Source organism: Eumetopias jubatus, unplaced genomic scaffold (genome assembly GCF_037043125.1).
Source record: "Eumetopias jubatus isolate StellerSeaLion01/CBP00866 unplaced genomic scaffold, mEumJub1_p1.0 scaffold_8, whole genome shotgun sequence".
NCBI lineage: Eukaryota > Metazoa > Chordata > Mammalia > Carnivora > Otariidae > Eumetopias > Eumetopias jubatus.
The window spans coordinates 86309741-86329560 of NW_028274814.1; positions in this window are offsets into that span (position 1 = coordinate 86309741).

Genomic DNA, 19820 nt, shown 5'->3' on the forward strand with positions numbered 1-19820 from the left:
ACACCTGACCACACCTATCATTTTATTTTGTCACTGAATTTCAAAGTACACCATTACAAAGCTCTCAAGAGACTGGGATGTGGAGAACAGGAATGTGCTGATAGCCAGTAAGGTACCTGCTTTAGAGACTCCATCATGCCTCTTCTCATTAGGGTGATATGGAACCCTGTGGCCAAAATTTGGAGGGGAGCTGCACTGTTCCCAAGTGACTCATCTAATTTCAAATATCCTGAAAAACTCAACTTTTTGTTCTCTTTTTGCCTGACTGTAAAAGTTAGCACAGGGGACAGATCCTTGGGTGATGGCAGAAGCTATAGTCCAAAACAATGTAGGATGACAGGACCTGGAGGTACTTTTGGATATTCTTCCCTATCACCTCTCCCGATGCCCTAAATTCATTTCTTTTAAACATTAATTTCTTTTCAGGCTTTCAGTATTAAAAGTGCCCTATTCAAGGATTATTATCTACTTTGACAGCAAGGCCCTTAGGGTATAGAATAGGAATAGGAAGAGAGGAGAATCTCCAGGAAGATGATTAGGGAAGATAATGAACCCTTACTTAACTCTCTGTTATGTGGTAGGCACCATTCCTGGAACTTTCCCAGACATTTTCTTATATAAATCTTCCAGCAACCCTGTGACTCAGGTACAGATGAGGAAACAAAAGCTCAGAGAGTCCAATGACTTGCTAAGGTCACACAGATAGCTAATAGCACGTAGGACTAATCAAAGACAAGCATAACCAAGGTACCTTGCATGCTCACTGAGTAGGACTAAAGTCTATTTTACATAATGAACAATTCCTAGATCATTGTAACAAATGGTGATAGCAACGGTCACTCACAAAGAACTGAAGCATTTGAATGTTTAATGAGATAGAGTTGATCTCATTTGAATTTCTACTTAAAAAAAGTAAAAATTCCCCTACAATGGAAAATAACATTACAGATTAAATACCCTTGGAAAGATAACAAAGCAATATTCTTCAAGTTTAAGAAATATAGTATAATTTACAAATTTAACACCAGAAATGACTACATCAAAACCTATGAGGATGTAGGTTAGATGTGGCAAGAAAATGACACTTAGGAGAAAGAAATCAATTTCCATTAGTCAAATTCATGGATTAAAAGAATGAGCATACTAGATAAAAAGTAAAAGTTAATGGAATTTTGAAGCAATTCAGTAACTATTTAAAAACACTCGAGCTACACAGTGGCAAAACAGTCATAAGGTTTTGGAGGAAAATGATGAAAAGCATAATAATTATTAGAATTGAATGTTGTTGTCATGGAATTAAACATCAATTAAACAAGGAAAAATATTTAGTGAGCTCTAATTAAATGTTCAACATCCCAGTTCTCTTTGACAACCACCACCCTCCAAAAAAAAAAAAAAAAATCGAGACATAAGCAAACAATGCACCAGATGGCTGGGTGTTGTTTAGGACACAAAGGTGGGAAGAAATGGTCCCTGTCCCCATCTATGAGTTCAGAACCAACTGTGGTGATAGATTATATATACTTACATATTGAATGCCAAGTAGAGGATGGTAACTTTTGAGTTTTAGACCTTGTGCTATGGCTGGTTTGTGAGGGGCCAGACTACCATTCTTGGTGCTGTTAGTTGTGTTATTTGAAGGAGGGAAGAACATGAGTTTATGATCCCATGTACCCTGATTACCTACAGCCTAGTTAGGACAAGGCTAACACACTGAGATATAGATTTTGATTCAGCCAGACCTGTTCTGTCTACAGAGAGACAGCCTAGAATCTAAAGCAAAACAGTTCACTTAATGCTTTTCCCCATTTCTTTTCTCTGTTGAGGTTCTCCTAACTTTACTGTATCCAGAGTTGTCCCCTCCTTATCCATGGTTTCGCTTCCCATGGTCTCAGTTATCCACGGTCAACCTCAGTCCAGAAGCAGTTGATCTTCCTTCTGATGAATCGTCAGAAGATCAATAGTAGCCTAATGCCATGTTACATGCCTCTCATTGACCTCACTTCATCCCATTATGTAGGCACTTAATCATCTCACATCATCACGAGAAGAAGGGTGAGTACAGTACAGTCAGATATTTTGGGAGAGAGAGATGGAGACCACATTGCAATGTTTTGTTCCATTTTATTAGTAGTTATTGCTGTTAATCTCTTGCTGAGCCTTATTTATAAATTAAACTTTGCCATAGATATGTATTTAGAGGAAAAAAACATAATATAATTGGGTTCAGTACCATCTGCAGTTTCACGCATCTTCTGAGGGTTGTGGAATGTATCTCCCATGGATAAGGAGGGAATACCGTACTTTAATTTTAATGACAAAAGGCTGCAATGATTTGTCTGGGGACTGCAATCATTTTAGTATGCTTATTCCCCTTAAAATCATGGTGGTAGTTGAATTTATACAAGATGTTTAAAATTGCCTTGGACAAAACCAGCTGTAACAAATCAGAAGAAGAAAATAATATAGGAATACTTGTAAACAAAAGAAAACAAGACAAAACAATCCTTCTCCCAAACCTATAAAGAAACTCACACAGACACAATGATTGACAGCATATACTGTGATGCTTCTGGCCCTTCACTAGTTAATCTATTAATGAGCTGTTTGCCTGGTTGTGGAGCTGTACTCTGAATCCTGTGCATTCTCTTCCCTCTGTCTGAACATTCTTAGCATCCAAGTGAGTCTAAATATCTGAGCTGGAGAAAAATCTAAGAGAGAACACAAAGCCTCTGGTCTATACCTGCTGTTAGACACCTCACTCATTCATTCTTAAACTTACACTGCCAGGCACAGTTACAGGCATGGGGAATGCACCTGTGACACGGTGAACTTTGCTGCTACCCTCATAGAACTTACTGGGGGATGTGGGAAGGGAGAGGGTGGTACCAAAGGCAAGTGAGAGTTATATTAATGTTGTGTATATGACAAGTGCTTGATGAGGAAATAGAATGAAAAGCACAGAGGTGAAGCATCTAACCCAGAAGGGGTGTCCAGGTTGCATCCTAAAGAACAAGTAAGAATAAGCCAGGATAGGGCAGGAAAGAGGAGGAGTGTTTGAGGCAGGGGAGAAAGATGCACAAAGTAAAGAGGTCGGAGAGAGCATGGCTTGGTACAGAAATGGAGTACAAAGCGGCGAGAAGGGGGAGGTGAGACTGGAGAGGTAAGTGGGACTAGATCCTGAAGGCCCCAGATTTTCACTGATACGTTTGATGGTTGCTTTCTGGTTCTGTGATCTGATTACATGACATGGCTGGGAATGAGGCTCAAGGTCTCTAGGCTGTATTCCCTCTTGTCTAAGTAGCCATTTCTAACTGGTCTTGAGAATCAGCTTGAAATTTGGATGAAGGAGGAGCGTGAACTGAGGGTGTTGTTTTGCCCCGGCTTCAATACAGGGAAAGGAGTAATTATTTATGCTTTTGGGGAGTTAAGAATTCATGGATTGTGGGTTTGAAAATTTTCATTGAGAGTGGAATCACTGCCGAAGTGTTTAGAGAGCTGGGAATGTTGGTGGAGGTTGTGTTTTGGCTTACTATGGCAAGTGACTTCTGGAAGCTCATCTTTTGGTTCTTGGTTCCTGAGAGATGACAGAGGTTGTTTTAGATGTATTTCCAAACTGACCTGGGGATATTGGTGCTCTGTGAGGTAATTTTCTTCATAGTCATGAGGATGATGTGTGTTTAGGAGGAGGGGGGGACTCATACATGAGCCTAGGAGACACTTTTGCTGGGAAGTCCTCTTATATGGACTCCACTATGCAGAAGGGCAAAGTTCAATGACTGTCGTGCTCTGTACGGTAGTGAAAAAATATTGATCCTGTTTATTCTATTGGTTTGAAGATGCCTTCATATGAGGGGAGAGAAGCAGCTTTTCTTGACTGGGGACAAGACTGACTGTACTGTTATATTAAAAGCATTTTTGTCTAAAGGGAATGACCGTTACTGACCTGGTAGCAGGGCTAGCTCTCTGGATCAAGAGGCTGACAGACAGTTGGGCTTCGAGCAGCCATTGAAAGACTTTATATTTTTATAACAGCTTGGTAGAGAAGGTGATTAAAGATGAAGAGTTCAGTAAGAAACCCTGGCTGTCATTCATCCCAAGTTTTAGGAAGTGAGCAATACTGGGACAGAGCTTTCTAGCTGCTTACCTCATCTCCATTTTCCATTCTGTTTTACTCACAGAGTTTTTTGAGGGCGGCAATATGTCTAGTTGTAAAAAAAAATCCGCACATTTCCAAATCTCTCTTGCACCTAGGGGAGGCCATGTGATAGAATTTTGGCCCATGATGCGTAAAACTGAAGTGCAGGATTTCTGGAAACACTTTTGTTTTCCTGCACAGATGCTGTGCTTTCTGCCTTTTCCATTTGCTCCTTCTTCATGCCCAGAATACACACTTCATATTTGGACACTGCAGATAATTAGGAAAAGTCCAAGAGAATCACAGAGACCTTGGCCCTGAAATCTTCAAGCTGTTGAAACAGTGATAGAAGCTACTGCCCCTAGACTTCCAGTTACTGATAACAAACCCTTATGCATTTAAACCACTGTAATCAGATCTCTGTAACTTGCAGACAAACGCAGCTCTTAACTGACACAAACACCTCCAGGGATGAGCAGGACACCTGGCAGGGGTTCTGTCTTGGGCATAAGAGTCCCAGAACATTCCTCCAGAACACAGCTCTGCAGAGGTCTGCTGACCTTAGAAACCTTTGCTCAGGACCAGTGAAAGAGCATTATAAGGTTGACTGTCACAATCTGTCCACATGGCCAAGACATGCCTCAAACCTGTCCTTTACCCTGATTTTAACCTGGATGTAAGTCCCCTGAAAACTCATTTTGTTTCGATTATGGCTGACCATTCCAGGTTTATTAAATAGCGATATCATGTCTGACAGACTTTACTTGGCTTTACTCTTCTTCTTGTTATAAGAGACCAGGTGGGAGAAGAGGGAAGCTGAATAAACCCATGCTTTTAATTAATGAATAAGATAATTAATTCGTTAAATAATTATTCAGGGCCCACTATGTTCCAGGCACTGTGTTAAATGTTAGGGATAAAATAATGAATAGGACAGACAATGCCCCTATCTTATGGTCTCGACTCATGATAACATCACTATTCTATTAAATGCATACTACGAGCCAGGTACTGTATTAAGAGCATCATACACGCCATCTTAAGCAATCTTCATGGAAAACCTGTGAAATAAATGTTACTAGCCTTTTTTTTAGAGATTCAAAAATAAAAATGAGTATCAGAGTGATTTTATAATACTTATGTTACTACTGCTGGTGAGTTGGAGGGGGTCGGGATTCTATCTGACTTCAAGGGTCATAGTCCTAACCAACTTGGAAATCTCCAGTGGTTCCATTTCTGTTAGGGAATATATGAACTCACATGCCCTGGTACTACCTTAATGAGAGCTAGGAATAGAGAAGCTGGGACTGGTGTTTTTAGAGCTAAGCACATGTTTGAAATTACATTATTTCCAGAGCAGAAACAGATTTTAGGGATGGTCTAAGGGATCATCTGCAAAGATCAGTGTGTATTGGAGTTTGGGAAAATAACACCATCAAAAATATAAACTCTCTGAGGTTAAGGGCTGTATCTTATCTCTGTATTCTCAGCATCTAATGCAATGATCGGTACATGGGAGGAACTCAATACATATTGAACTGAATGAAGGAACTCCAGGCTAGAAGGCTAGAAGTAGGAAAATCCAGGTTCCTATTGCATCAAATATTTGTTGAATGACTTTTTAAAAAAAGGTTTTATTTATTTATTTGTGAGAGAGAAAGTGGGAGAGAGAATGCACGAGAGGGGGAGGATCAGAGAGAGAAGTAGACTCCCTGCTGAGCGGGGAGCCCGATGTGGGACTCCATCCTGGGACTCCAGGATGACCTGAGCGAAAGGCAGATGCTTAACTGACTGAGCCACCCAGGCACCCTGTTGAATGACTTTTATACCAGATGGATGGTAGGTGCTGGATCAATAGGAGATCTGATTTCTGCCCTTAAGGAGTTCATTACCTCATCACACCTTTTAGTCTCAGAACTAGAGGATTAGATATTGTATTATAACAGATAATACATTTAGTAAGCATCATTCACAGCTGATGATCATTGATGATTCCCAAACCACACCACAGATCCCCAGACCAGATGAAATCCATAGGTTGGCTTTAGACAAGGATATGTGCCTGAGTCTCAGAACCTTAGATCATGGATGCTCTTTAGGGCTTCATAAGTGATGATGGTCTGGATCCTTGACAGAGAATCTTAGAATACAGTAGAGTAGGGTTGTATAATGACAACAATAATAACATGTTTGTTATTGGTTGTTCATTAAATGTATATACATAAGAGTTACCTCATTTAATGCTTAATCTTATGAGGATGTTTCATCCCCATTTTAGAGATAAGAAATCAGGCTTAGATAGGTTAAAGCATTTGCCCAAAATCACACTGAGTCTAAGTGGTGGAGCTGATTCAAGCCTAGGTCTGCCTGACTTCAAAGCTGATAATTTTAGCTGCCTCCTTTGGTTGCTCATGTTGATATTCTAACTCAGCCAGGGTGCAAAGTGGACCTGCTCTTAACGTTTTAGACTTTTATCCTGGAAGGAGAGTTTGGGTATGGGCTGGGGTGGTATTTATTCCTTGCAGAGGATTTGCTCAAAGTCTGGGTACCTTTCAATTTTAAAACATGAGTAGATTTTTCTCTGAAGAGTTATTAGAGAATGGATCACTGAAAACTTTCTGGAACCATTTCTCCAGGGTCACCCCCTTAAGAGTCTAGGCCCCCAGGACTCAGTGTGATCTGGAAAGCTGTATTGGTATATTTAAGAAACACTGACTAAACATCTATAGTGGGATGCCTGGGTGGCTCAGTCGGTTAAGTGTTTGCCTTCGGCTCAGGTCATGATCCCAGGGTCCTGGGATCGAGTCCCACATTGGGCTCCTTGCTCAGCAGGGAGCCTGCTTCTCCCTCCCTCCCTCTCTCTCTCTCTCTCTCTGACAAATAAATAAAGAAAATATTAAAAAAAATCTATAGTAAGTCAGTACTGTGCTAAATGCTAAGGTTGCACAAAAGAAGGGAAAGGAACATCTTCAGCTTTTAACCGGTCACAGTATGGGAGAGACAGAAGTTAAAAAAATAGTTGTGATTAAATATTAAAACTGCTGTCATGGAAAGATATATGTACCAAGTACTTGGAGAACCTGCTGCCTGAGAAGGTTTCCTGGAGGAGGTGACATTTGATGTGGCTTCTAAAGAATAGATGGAGGTGGAGATGGGCACTGGGGGAAGCGGATGGAAAAGGGCTTCCTCTGCAGAGAAGATATCATGAAGGAAAATACCAGGGCATTCAAGGTGGGAGGTGTGCTTGGAATGATGTGATGGGTGTGTACCCTCTGTATTCCCCAGGCTGCAGCTCAGGTACCTCTTGCTAGGCCAAATGGAGCAAAGGGCCATTTTGTTTCTGTAGCTCCTGACAGTTTTTGCCAGAGATATGAGCCAGCAGGCTAGGGGGTTTGGGAAGCATGGCATGAGAGGACTTAAGAGACAGGCAAAGATCAGGACTAAGGGTTGAGTAAAGCCAAAGCAAGAACGAGTCTGGAGGACTGGTCACAGCAACAGGCTATGGCATCAAGTACTAAGAAAATATGTTTCTTCCAAACCAGCTTAGGCTTGGTAATCAGACTGAGGTCAGCCAGCATAGAATATGGTTCAGGGACCTGCAGGAACATGCAGGACTCTTACTGGCTTATATGGGGCAGCAGAAGTCGTTCCCAGCCAGCCCCATTTCTGAGGCACTTAATCTAGACTTTAAAGGGGTGAATCTCTTAGGGTCTGTGCTGCTGTCCCAGAATGGGGCCTTCATTCTTTGCCTGTCTCTTCGCATCATTCCAAGCACACCTCCCACCTTGAATGCCCTGGTATTTTCCTTCATGATATCTTCTCTGCAGAGGAAGCCCTTTTCCATCCACTTCCCCCAGTGCCCATCTCCACCTCCATCTATTCTTCAGGAGCCACATCTTTGTATTTGTTCAGAGACTCTCATTTTACATGTCCTTACAACACATTTAAGACGTAGGGCAAATTGGATCCCAGCTGGCTGGTTTGTCCTCTATGCTGATAGAGACTCATTCATCAGAGTCCTTGGAAATCTTTTTAAAAGAAAGCTTTCCAAGGCTAAAACTAGATGGTATCCCTCTCTCTCTATTGGAGGATATTGACTCAGATTCTTGTGACCAATGACATTAGCTTGTGAGTCCGGTGGCCACCAAGAATGACCTTCTGTGGCTATAGAACAGTTTTTCTTTGAGCACAGCTCACTGCCCTGGGTGGGGAGTACATCTGTAGCCTTGATCCCAGAGGATTTGGCCCTATGAGCTTAATCTTTTTAGTATGGTTAGCACAGCTATATCAAAAGGAAGGGTTAAAGAATGTTGCCTGCTACACAGGCACAAGTGTACTCTTCTCTTCTTCATGATTGGCTCATCAGAGAGTGTTGTTTTCCTTTGACTTTTCCAGGTACGAGCTTATCTACCATGATGTTTTGATGACATAGGGTAGCACTGAGAAAACCAGCTGCTTTACTTCCCAAGGGGTATATCAAAGTATAATTATATATTTCTGGGATCCTTTGAAAATGAGGGAGGACATATTTTTTTAAATAAAGCTAAATTTCTAAAACCTCAAATAGAGAAATCAGCTGTACGATCCTTTTTCTTCCGGAGACCCTAGAGAACACTCACTTAGGAAATAGCCTGTTACATCTTTATCTGTTTGTCATCTATCTTCTGTTTTACCGATAATCTCTGTAGGGGACTAAGAAAAGCCTCCCAGCTTTTCTCCTTTTTTTTTATGTAGACTATCATTGAGATAATATTTCTTCTAGGTTTTCATCCTATTTGGAAGTGATTATCATTCATCTCCAGATGTTTTGAGATAATGTCTTTCCTTTTCCCATTTTCTATTCTCTCAAAAAATATTTCCTCTTATTCTTGTATAATTTAACAAATTATATCACATCTTTCCTTATACTTCCTTTTTCTAATTTAAGGCTTTGCTATCTCTTTTCAAAATCTCTTTTGAATGCCTTCTTAATGATATTGAAATTTTAGAGGTAATTCACATTACTTTCTCTTATAACATCAAAGCATACACAAATATTTCAAGGACACAGGAAGTTTTCATGGACTATTTTTAAATAAGCTCTCACTTTCTTGATTTCTACTTAAAAAGTATTTAAATTATAATCTTCCATTCCTTTAAAGTCTCAGAAAATGCCGATTCAACACTACTTAAAATGTTTACTTATATTGGCAGCAAAATACCAAGTAATTCCTTTTTAATTTTAAGGTAATCATCCACTTCTTATATTTTCAACCCAAGTCTATTCGGATGCAGCCTGTCTTATTCTGTACTATTAGAGAGGCTATATTAATGTTAATTGAAAAAAAGCATTATATTTCTAATCTATGGGTATATTGTTTCTCTTATAAGATGCTAACAGTTTTGGTGGAACATTTCTGAAGAAACCTTCCCCACAGGAAGGTTTTATTAAATTCATCAAACATTTACTAAACACAGACTATGTTCCTGGCTATGAGTAAGAGCATCAAAGATGAATAAGACCCCATCCTTTTTCTTATAAAGCTTGTAAGAGATACATAACCAGAGTAAAATACAAGGCACAAGAGAATATGGGTTGAAAAGATTAATTTTAATTAAGGAAGTCAAGGAAGGTGGCATTTTAAGGGAACTATGATGGGAGGGAAGGAGAGGAAGGGCATTCCAAGGAGACAAAGTTAGAGTATAATTTTGGGGAATTATACATAAGACCAAGGGATAGAATGGCAATGTATATAAAACTGTTAGAGCACAGGGGACAAGGGAAGATAAGTTTGGGAGGCCAGATGGCCCAAACTCTGGGAGGCCTTGGATGTCATGTTAAAGAGATTACATTTCAATCTGTGTTTGGGGAGGAACACTGTAGAAGAATTTGAGCAGGAAAATGATCTGGTCATTCTGATGGTATTATAGAAAATGGATTAAATGAAGGTGAGGCCAGAGCTTGGGACATCATATAAAAAGCTATGAAGGAAAAAGAAGTAGGAAAGTAGCATTTACTGATAACTTACTGTGTTCCCCAAACTATATTGAGTATTTTCACATGCATAGTCTCAATTACAAGAAGGAACATAGAAGGAAGCAGTTTGAACACAGGCAGATGTCACCAGTGTTTACTAATCTCCTATCTCTATGTACACAGAGCATTAGGCTTCCCAGGCTGTCATTTCTAGGTGGAAGCACTTAAACACTGGTTCATGGTTCTCCATGTTTTCTTTCCCTACTACAGTGCTTATGAGAGTGTGTGGGAATACAGAAGGGCCACAAAACCAAAATGCCCTATAACATTGAGTTATCACATGGAAGATAGTACCTTAGAGTCATCTTGACTTGTAGCAGATTTTGAGTGCCCAGAAATAAACTTTTGCTTTGTTAAACCTCTGAGATTTTGGTATTGTTACTGCAGCATAACCTATATCAGACCTGTCTAATAGAACTTTTGGAGTGATGGAAATGTTCTATATCTGCACTGTCCAACATGGTATCCACTAGCCATATATGGCTATTGAGTATGTTGGGACTTGATGGCAGGCTGCGTCAAGATGGGCCACTTTGGCATGAAGATTATTTTGAGCTGAAAGCAATCGATACCCTGCAGGCTCAAGAGAAACTTTGCTCCTCCTTTAACTACAAAGAAGAATCTAAATTGGGGGCTTTCCCATAATAGGGGTTATTAGCAGGGATAAATTTTATCCGAGTGGCCCCTCTGTGTGGCAGAGCAAACATCTGCTCTTCTTCTTATTGCCCTGTGAATTGCATTCCTTTCTTCTGAAGTCCCAGACACCTGCCTCCTTCTCCTTAGTTCAGGATGACATGTATATCTCATTTTGCCAGACTATCTTTGGAATTTCCATGTCTGTATGGATGCCCTATATACATGTGCTATTAAATTTGATTTTCTCCTGTCAATCTGTCTCATGTTAACTTGATTCTTAGTTCAGCTAGACAGACCTTTGAGGGGACAGGAATTCTTGTACCCCCCAACAAGTACTTGAAATGTGGCTGGTGTGATTGAGGAACCAAGTTTTTTAGATTTAGTTGACTTAAATTTAAATGGACCTTGTCAGCTACTTTAAAAAATTTCCTTTAACTGCTAGAGGAAGCCTGGCAAAAACCTTTCTAACTGGACAGAAAGTAGTGGAGGTGAAGGAATCTTGAACAAAAGTGAATTAGAAAGAAATGGAGATTTCCCTTATAAATGTCTCTAACAAAAGGGCAACTTCTATTCAGTTTTTGGAGCTTCACCTGTATCTACTGTCTCTTAAAAATAACCAGCTCAAAATAATCAATATTCCAAAGAGGTATTTTGTGGTGTTATATTTTGCTCCTCTTCAGGGATAACAGAGTACAAGGCTAGTCTACTTGCGGGAAGTCATGTAGGATCGGCTTCACAGAGGTGGTAGATCGAACTAAGCTCTGAAGGAAGGGTGGGTGTCTTCAAGCAGACAAAGGAAGGGTGAAGACAGATATTCTAACTACAGCCACATTATGGGCAAAAACATAGTTCTGTGTGGGGAGAGAGAAGAGGCATAGTCAGGAGCCAGATTATGGAGTATGCTGAGGTATGGTGTCCAGTGCCTAAGGAATGTGACTCTATCAGAAATATTTAGACTGTGCTAAAGGAAGGGCAAAAGGAAAATACCCTGAAATATGCCATTTTTGATATATTGGTTATTATTTATTTATTTATTTTGAGAGAGAGAGAGACAGAACATGCACACACATAAGCTGAGCTGGGGGAGATGGTAGGGTGGGGAGTGTGTGGGGGAGGGGCAGAGGGAGACAGAGGAGAGAGAATCTCAAGCAGGCTCCACACTTAACAAGGAGCCCAAAGCAGGACTCAGTCTCATGACCTTGAGGTCATGACCTGAGCTGAAACCAAGAGTCAGATTGATACTCAACCAATTGAGCCTCCCAGACATTTCCATATTGGTTATTTTTAATTAAAGTTACTTAAGATACAGCCAGTGCAAGAAGGACCCTTTGACCCTCCTTTGTCTCCTCAAAAGAAGTAAATAAATCTCCCATGTGAAAGGTACTGCTTGGGAGGAAGAATTTCCTCTACCCTTCAAGGTCCTTCTAGCTGGACTAAGAATCAAACTGACATGAGACAGATTAACAGGAGAAAATAAAACTTAATAATGTACATAAAGGCAATCCACACAGACATGGAAATTCCAAAGACTGTGAGGCAACATGACACTTATATGGACTAAGGCGAAGGGTAGGAGTCTAGGGATACAAAAGGAGAAAGATCTTAGTAGGAAGGTGAAAAGAGATGTTTGGAAAACTATGGTTGCCCTATTACAAAGATAAGTTTCTTAGGTAAAGGGGAATCTCTGTTAGTAGCTCTCTTCCTGGTACAAGGAAGCAGTCAAGGGGGAGATAGAGAACTTTTCTTGAATTTGTTGGGTTTTCATTGCTTTAAACTCAAAATAATGTTCAGGGCAAAGTGACTCATCTTGCAGCAGCCTACCCTCAGCCCCTACAATACCGTCCCTGTACCAGGATTTAGAAGGCATTCTTATCACCAGAAATAGGGAATTTAGTGTTGCAGGGAAGCACTAGGAAGAGATGCTATCACCAAAAATAACTTTGTTGTACATAGGAAAGCCTTCTTCACGTGACGTGGGAAATATTTGTTTACCAAGCATTTGCTCTTCTTATCTCCTTGTGAATTATCTTCCTTCCTTTTGAAGTTCTAAACCTCTACCCCCTTCTTTTTAGCTCAGGATAACACATAAGTCTCATTTATCTGACTGCCTGTGGGTCTCGTATTCTTATGGGAACCCTGTGTGTACATAATTAAATTTGTTTTTTTCTTGTTAATCTGTCTCATGTGAATTTGATTATTAGACTAACCAGAAGAATCTAGAAGGGTAAAGGAAATTTTTTTCACCTTGGTGGGGTGAGAAGGCTGTGTAAACAAAACTTGTTACCTCCTTACTAATTTACTACCCCAAGCCCAAACTTCTTTGTCTTGTCACTTCTTCACAAATTTATTATTTTGTTGTCTAAAAGGCATAAGAGCTGACTCCTGCTTTAGTTACAGTTTGAAGTCCCATATGTACCAAGTTAATTGTTTTCTCTTGTTAATGTGTCTTATGCCAATTTAATTATTAGACCAGCCAAAGAAACTAGAAGTGAAGAAGGGAAGTGTTTTCTGCTCCTACATGGCCATTTTCCTTCCAGATTGGAATAGACAGTACTTACTGAAAAGAATGCAATGGGTAGAAGCTGAGGCTGTTAGTATTGAATTTGTATCTATGAGGACTTTGATGTTGTTAGATGGAAAACTTGTTAGATGGAGTCTCAGCATGTATGAATATTTTGAAGGTTGCATTGAATGGTGACATTTAAAAAACCTATTAATTGTGTCTGGTTTACAAAGTTTTAACAGAATGGAGTACTTTGGAAGTGGGAAAAATGCCCAGAAAGGAGTCAAGGGCTGGTGGTTCTAGAGCATCAAGAGGAAGAAGTCAGTGTGACCTGGCTTGCTTGCAGAGCAGTCCTACAGCTTTGGACAGGACCTTTTTGGGGCTTAAACGTAGATAATGACAATACTGGCCTCACTGAGTTGTCCTGATCATTAAATGGGAAAGCACTTTATAAACTATTCAGTATCCTATTAACCTTTTAAGCAAAAAAGCACGTAATAAAATTGTTTTTTTAAAAAAGTCACACAGCCTTGTATTGGTCAGAGGGCTCACTAGCACCATCCCAGTTAAGGATTTTGAGATGAAGGGATTATCCTGGATTATCCAGGTAGGCTTGAAATGTCATCACATATCCTTATAAGAGGGAGATAGAGGGAGGGTCTATCCAGAAGCGAAGGTTATGTGACAGAAACAAAAAGAGATTTGAAGATGCTACCTGCTGGCCATGAAGGTGGAGGAAGGGGCTATGAGCTAAGAGACATAAAGAGTGCAGTCCTGGAAGTGGCAAAAGGCAAGGAAATGGATTTTATTCTAGAGTCTCTATAGAGAGCATGGCCCTGCTAACACCTTGACTTTAGCCTTTTCACTTTAGTGAAACTGATTTTGGACTTCTAGTCTCCAGAACTGTAAGAGAACAAGTTTGCATTGTTTTAAGCCATTGAGATTGTGGTGATTTTATATGGCAGCCATAGGAAACTAATATATTCACTAAATATTTATTGAGGACCTATAATGTTCAAGACACTGTGTTGGTCTAGCTGAGACTATAACAAAGAATAAAAATAATCAAGTTTTTTCCCTCTTGACATTTACCCTTATGTAGGAGAACGGTAAGGCAGAAAATGCCAATAAAGGTGAAAATGTCAGAACTACAGAGAGAAACAAATTATATATTACATTAATTCAGGGGATAGGGAGATTCTCGAGCCAGGTGGTAGAATCAAGAGAGCCCATGTGGAAGAGGTGAGAATTAAAATTAGGTGACAAGCAAGTAAAAATAATGGCAGGTGGAAATAAGATAGATGGTGGAAGTGGGGGTTGTAGTAGGCAGAGGGAAGAGAATGAGCATAATCATCAAGATGGGAAAGTAAAAGATACATTTGAGGAATAACGAATAGTTCATTTTTGCTGTAATGTAAGATACTTGGATTTGGCTAGAAAGAAAGATCAGGGCCATATAATGAATGGAAAGCTTTAGATGCTAACCTACAGATTTATATTTTTTGACTAGACAATGGAACACCATTAAAGATATTTCGCAGAATAGTGACAGGCACGAAGCCTGTTTTATATTGAATATGTTTGTTTAGTCATAGATTTAGGGGGAGATTATAATTATTGCATATGAAAATAACTGTGGCAAATAAAATAATTTGTAGTCAATTCTTCTGTAGTGCAGAGTTTTCTTATATATTATGATGACTCTAGTTATATTTTAGATTTTTAAGATGTGCTTCTGCAATCAGAAAATAAAGATGAAATAAGCCTATTAAGGAAGACAGCTTTTTTTCCCCCCAGAATTAAAAAGTAGGTTCCTGAGACTGTACTTTGAAGAGAAAGTCTAATTGGAGAGGCAGCCAATGACAAACACTATCTTAACCCATGGCTACCCATGGATTGGGTAGCCGTTCTCAGTCTGACAAGCATAAAAGTTTCTAATGTCATGAAATTTTTCAAAATGATACAATAAGCAGAAAGAAAAGACTTCCAGGTGTATAGGTAGAGTCAGAGAAGTGTAGGAGAAACTGGAATTGAAATAAAGCAGAAGTGACTGGAGTTAAACACGAGGAAGCCCGTCTTTAAGGACTGAAATGTAGAAATAGTAGAATGTACTTTTGAAGAAGATTTTACTTCTTTTTTTTTTAATTTTTATTTATTTTTTATTTTTTTTAAAGATTTTATTTATTTATTTGAGAGAGAGAATGAGAGATAGAGAGCACGAGAGGGAAGAGGGTCAGAGGGAGAAGCAGACTCCCCGCTGAGCCGTGAGCCCGATGTGGGACTCGATCCCGGGACTCCAGGATCATGACCTGAGCCGAAGGCAGTCGCTTAACCAACTGAGCCACCCAGGCGCCCAAGATTTTACTTCTTTAAGACAAGAAACCTCCACCAGTTTTTGTTCATGTATTTTGTTTGTGGCAGGCAAGATTTAGCAAACATTTTCTGCTTTCAAATATATATTTGGTGCCTGACGCTAGACTAATGCAGGGGACTCCACAGTAAAGAGGAGAGACATTTTCTTATGCCTGGTGGAGGATAATCCTTAAGCAGAAAATGGTGCTTTTATAGGACAAAATTTCTAGGTTATCTAAATAATCTGAACATGCTTTTAAGGGAGCATTACATTCACGGGCTCATTGACCAAATGCTGGAGTTCCTCTAGTGAGTCTTGCCAGTGAATGTGGAGAAAAGCAGGGAAGGGGTGCTGGTATACAGGGCGTCAGACCAGGAAGTGAGCCTTTCCAATGCTCAGTATTTTACCTTTCACATTTTATGAAATTGGGTGTTTTGTAAGTCTGATTATATAAAGAAGCTCAAAATGAAAAAAAAAAAACAAACCCAGAAATGATCCATAGTAAAATATATTTGCTAGACAAATAATGGAGTATTGTTCTCTGGATAAGTGTAATGGAAAATAGAAGAGGTGTTTTAAAAGCATTCATTACAAAAGCATGTATTGCCTAGGAAACCACATGAAAGAAATTAGTGACAAAAAACAAACAGACAAAAAAAGTGGCAAAAAGAAGCAAATCATACAGTAAATCAAAATTTTGAGAGATTCACCTTTGAAAATGGAGTGCAAGATAAAAGGGGGAGAAAAAGCAGGCATAAGAAAGGAAGATCATTCCTCCTTCCCAAGATAACCTCACATGTGAGAATTTTCCAAGACAACACTGAATGTTCATTTGTGTTACTGGATGCTTTTGAGATTAAAAGAAATTTTTCAGTAGAAGCCAAGTTCTTTCACGTAATTCTTTAACATAAATTCATATCTACCATCTAAACATTCCTCAGATCAGGAGTGTCTGGGTGGCTCAGTCAGTTGGGTGTCTGACTCTTGGTTTTGACTCAGATCCTGATCTCAGGGTCCTGATCTCGGAGTCATGATCTCTGAGTCATGAGATTGAGCCCTGAGTCAAGCTCTGTACTCAGTGGGTAGTCGCTTGAGATTCTCTCCCTCTACCCCTTCCCCCACTCACATGCTCTCTGTCTCTCAAATAAATAAATAAAATCTTTTTTTTTTTAAGTAAACATTCCTCAGGTCAGAATATGGTCTATATCTTCCCTTTGCAACAGAAAACACCCTGTTGCTGATTGTGCCAAAGCTCTCCATGGTACTTTAACAATTTCCATCAAGGTCAAATAGTCCAGTGAAAGATTGGTTCAAAATGGGACAATTGTAGCAAAGAGATTATGACTCCTTTAAATGAGAGTTTGGGTTAAATAGTCATAAATGTATTCATAATTCACATAAAAAATTATTGACTTCTAATTATCCCATTATTCCCTTTCCTCTTCCTTAGTATGTTACTCAGAACAGGTTTTTGCAGATACAATAAATCCAGGGAAGGACTGCAACTATTTCAGTATCTAAACCCTGAGTCTAAGATCCATCCATGTATTATGAGCTGGCCATTTGGCTTCATCTCTTCTATAGGTACTTCAGTTAACATGAATATTACATCAGCGTAGATTCCTCTGACTTACTGACTGGTGTCAAAGAAGAGGGATTCATTCTTAACACTTGTTCAAGAATGGTAAGGCAGACTTATTCAGGACTATTGTGATAGGTGTAGAACAATTGCAATGGGGTTTACAGTGGGAGAAAGAGATTGTGCTCAACTCTGAATACAAGGAAAAGTGAAAATTTATAACCTAAGAGCAGGGTGGGGGCGGTCAGTGGATGGAAAATTACTAGGAGGAAACCTAAGGGGTTAGGGGAGATTCTAGCTAAACAGAGCTAACAGGTTTATTGCTGAAGGGCCAAGATGATCAAACATCACCAGGACGATGGTGGGGGATGAGGAACTGATCAGATATTGAGGATGATCAGATATCCAGGCTGGGAGATTCTGGCTGAGCTGACTTAGCATTAAGTATTCATGCTAAAATTAGATAGTGACTATCACGGAAGCCCAAAAGTCAGGGCCTTGTTGGGAAGAGATTTCAGGGGAGCCTGACTAAGTTTTGGTCAAGGAGAGACTCTTTTGTCACTGGATATTCTGTGTGTGTGTGTGTGTGTGTGTGCGTGCACACACAGAATTTAGATCATTCCAAACACCAGCATTGTCAAAATGATAGTCTTGAATTTAGATGTAGGGAAGCAAAATCTGACATTGCAAAATGTGTCTCTTTGGCATTGCTGGATTTGGATTATTTGGATTATGTATTATTACTCGGATGATTTTAGGTTGATTATTTATAGTAAACCCATGGCTCAGGAAGAACCTTTGACCTTCCCCCTAACTGCCTAAAAGAATTTAGATGGAGAATCTGCTGTGTGAAGGGAGCTATTACCATATATGGTATAATAGAAACTAGGTTTGGTAAACAGGGAGAAATTTAGCAAAATTTGTTTGTTAAAAATTTCTCTCTATGTCCCCTTGTTTCTATATGGCCCAGAAAACATTTGTTTACCAAACATTTACTCCTTTTCATCTTCCTGTGAATCGTTTTCCTTCCCTTTGAAGTCCCAAAGCCCTACCCCCTTCTCTTTGGCTCTGTATGACAGGTATATAAACCTTAATTGCCTGGCAGCCTGTGGGCCTCATATTCCTTTGGAGCCCCTATTAGGTACATGATTGCGTGTGATTTTCTTCTGTTAATCTGTCTCATGTCAGTTTAATTCGTAGACCATCCAAAAGAATCTTGAAGGGTGGAGGAAAGATTTTGCTCCTTAACATTGAGCATATTTAAAATAGAAAACCTAGCAATGGCTATATATTAGGTGTTGGTTTGACTGTACCAGACAAAATAACAGTGGTTTAAATAAAACAGGAGTTTAATCCTCTCCCATGTAATGTTAGGGGCCAGCTGGAGGCCAGGCCTGACAGGCAGGACAATTAGTGGTCTTTGCTACAGGCTGTACTGGTCATTAGTACTCCACTTAAAGGAGATGTTTGTTCATTGTGCTTTATCATCACAAGATATTAAACAATGCATGCCTGGGATTCCTATGTAAATGGTGGCACAGCCTAGATTTAGTAAAATAAAAAGAAAGCAAACATCAAATAAAGCAATACGCACTGGCATCAGTAAGTTTGCTTGCCCCTGCTCATTTATTTTTCTACCACACTAGATAAATTGTGAACTTATTAAATACATGTGACAAGTTAACTAATTAATGGAGCTCAACAAGACATGCGGCCAACTTTTAGGCTAAATGGGGTTCAAAAACATAATTACTAGAATTTTTGAGTTGTGCTGAAACCACTCACATGTATAAATTTTAAATTGTATTATTAATCATATAACATGATAACTTTAGAAACCTACACATTCTTTCTATCTTAAGTAGAGCAAAATATGGGAAAAGTTTTCTTTTTAAGTGCAAAATTTAAATTTTGATAACCGAATACACATTTCAAAATTAGTTACTCAAGACGTAATTAAGGATGCAAACACAGTTTCAATCTTAAACATTTCATTTGGTTTACAGGTTTTATTTTGTCTTTCCTTAAGGAACTTATATGCCACCGATGGCCAATGATTTCCAATCATTGGAATGACTTGTGGGTTATTAGGAAAAGTAAAGATTCAAGGGCTATTCCCCTGGAGATTCTGGTTTTGTGAGTCTCAGGTGAGGCTTAGGAACTTGCATTTTTAAAAAGCTTTCCAGATGCTACAAGTCTCTTGTTCAGGTAACTTACTCGGAAACACAGGTTTATGTAAGAATACTGTCTGGCATATTTGAAATGTTAGATGACCTGGGAAATGCTTTTAGATTGTTTTCTTTGTGTTAAAAAAAATACTAATACTGCGACTATTTTGGCAAAAGAGGTTCTACTTCCTTTCTCATGACCTTTATGACTAATGACCTGATGGCGTAAAAGAGATCTCTTAAAAATCCACCCAACACCTGAGATGTGATTATTTTCCCTCCCATCTCTTAATTTTTTAAATACGTTTAGAGAGAAGCTCTTCCCAGCTTTTGATGCCATCTGTACTGTTTTTCACTGGCTCTGTCATTTTCTTGCAATCCATTATTTTAAGGACTGTTAAATTAATTAAACAAGGCGGCCATCGGA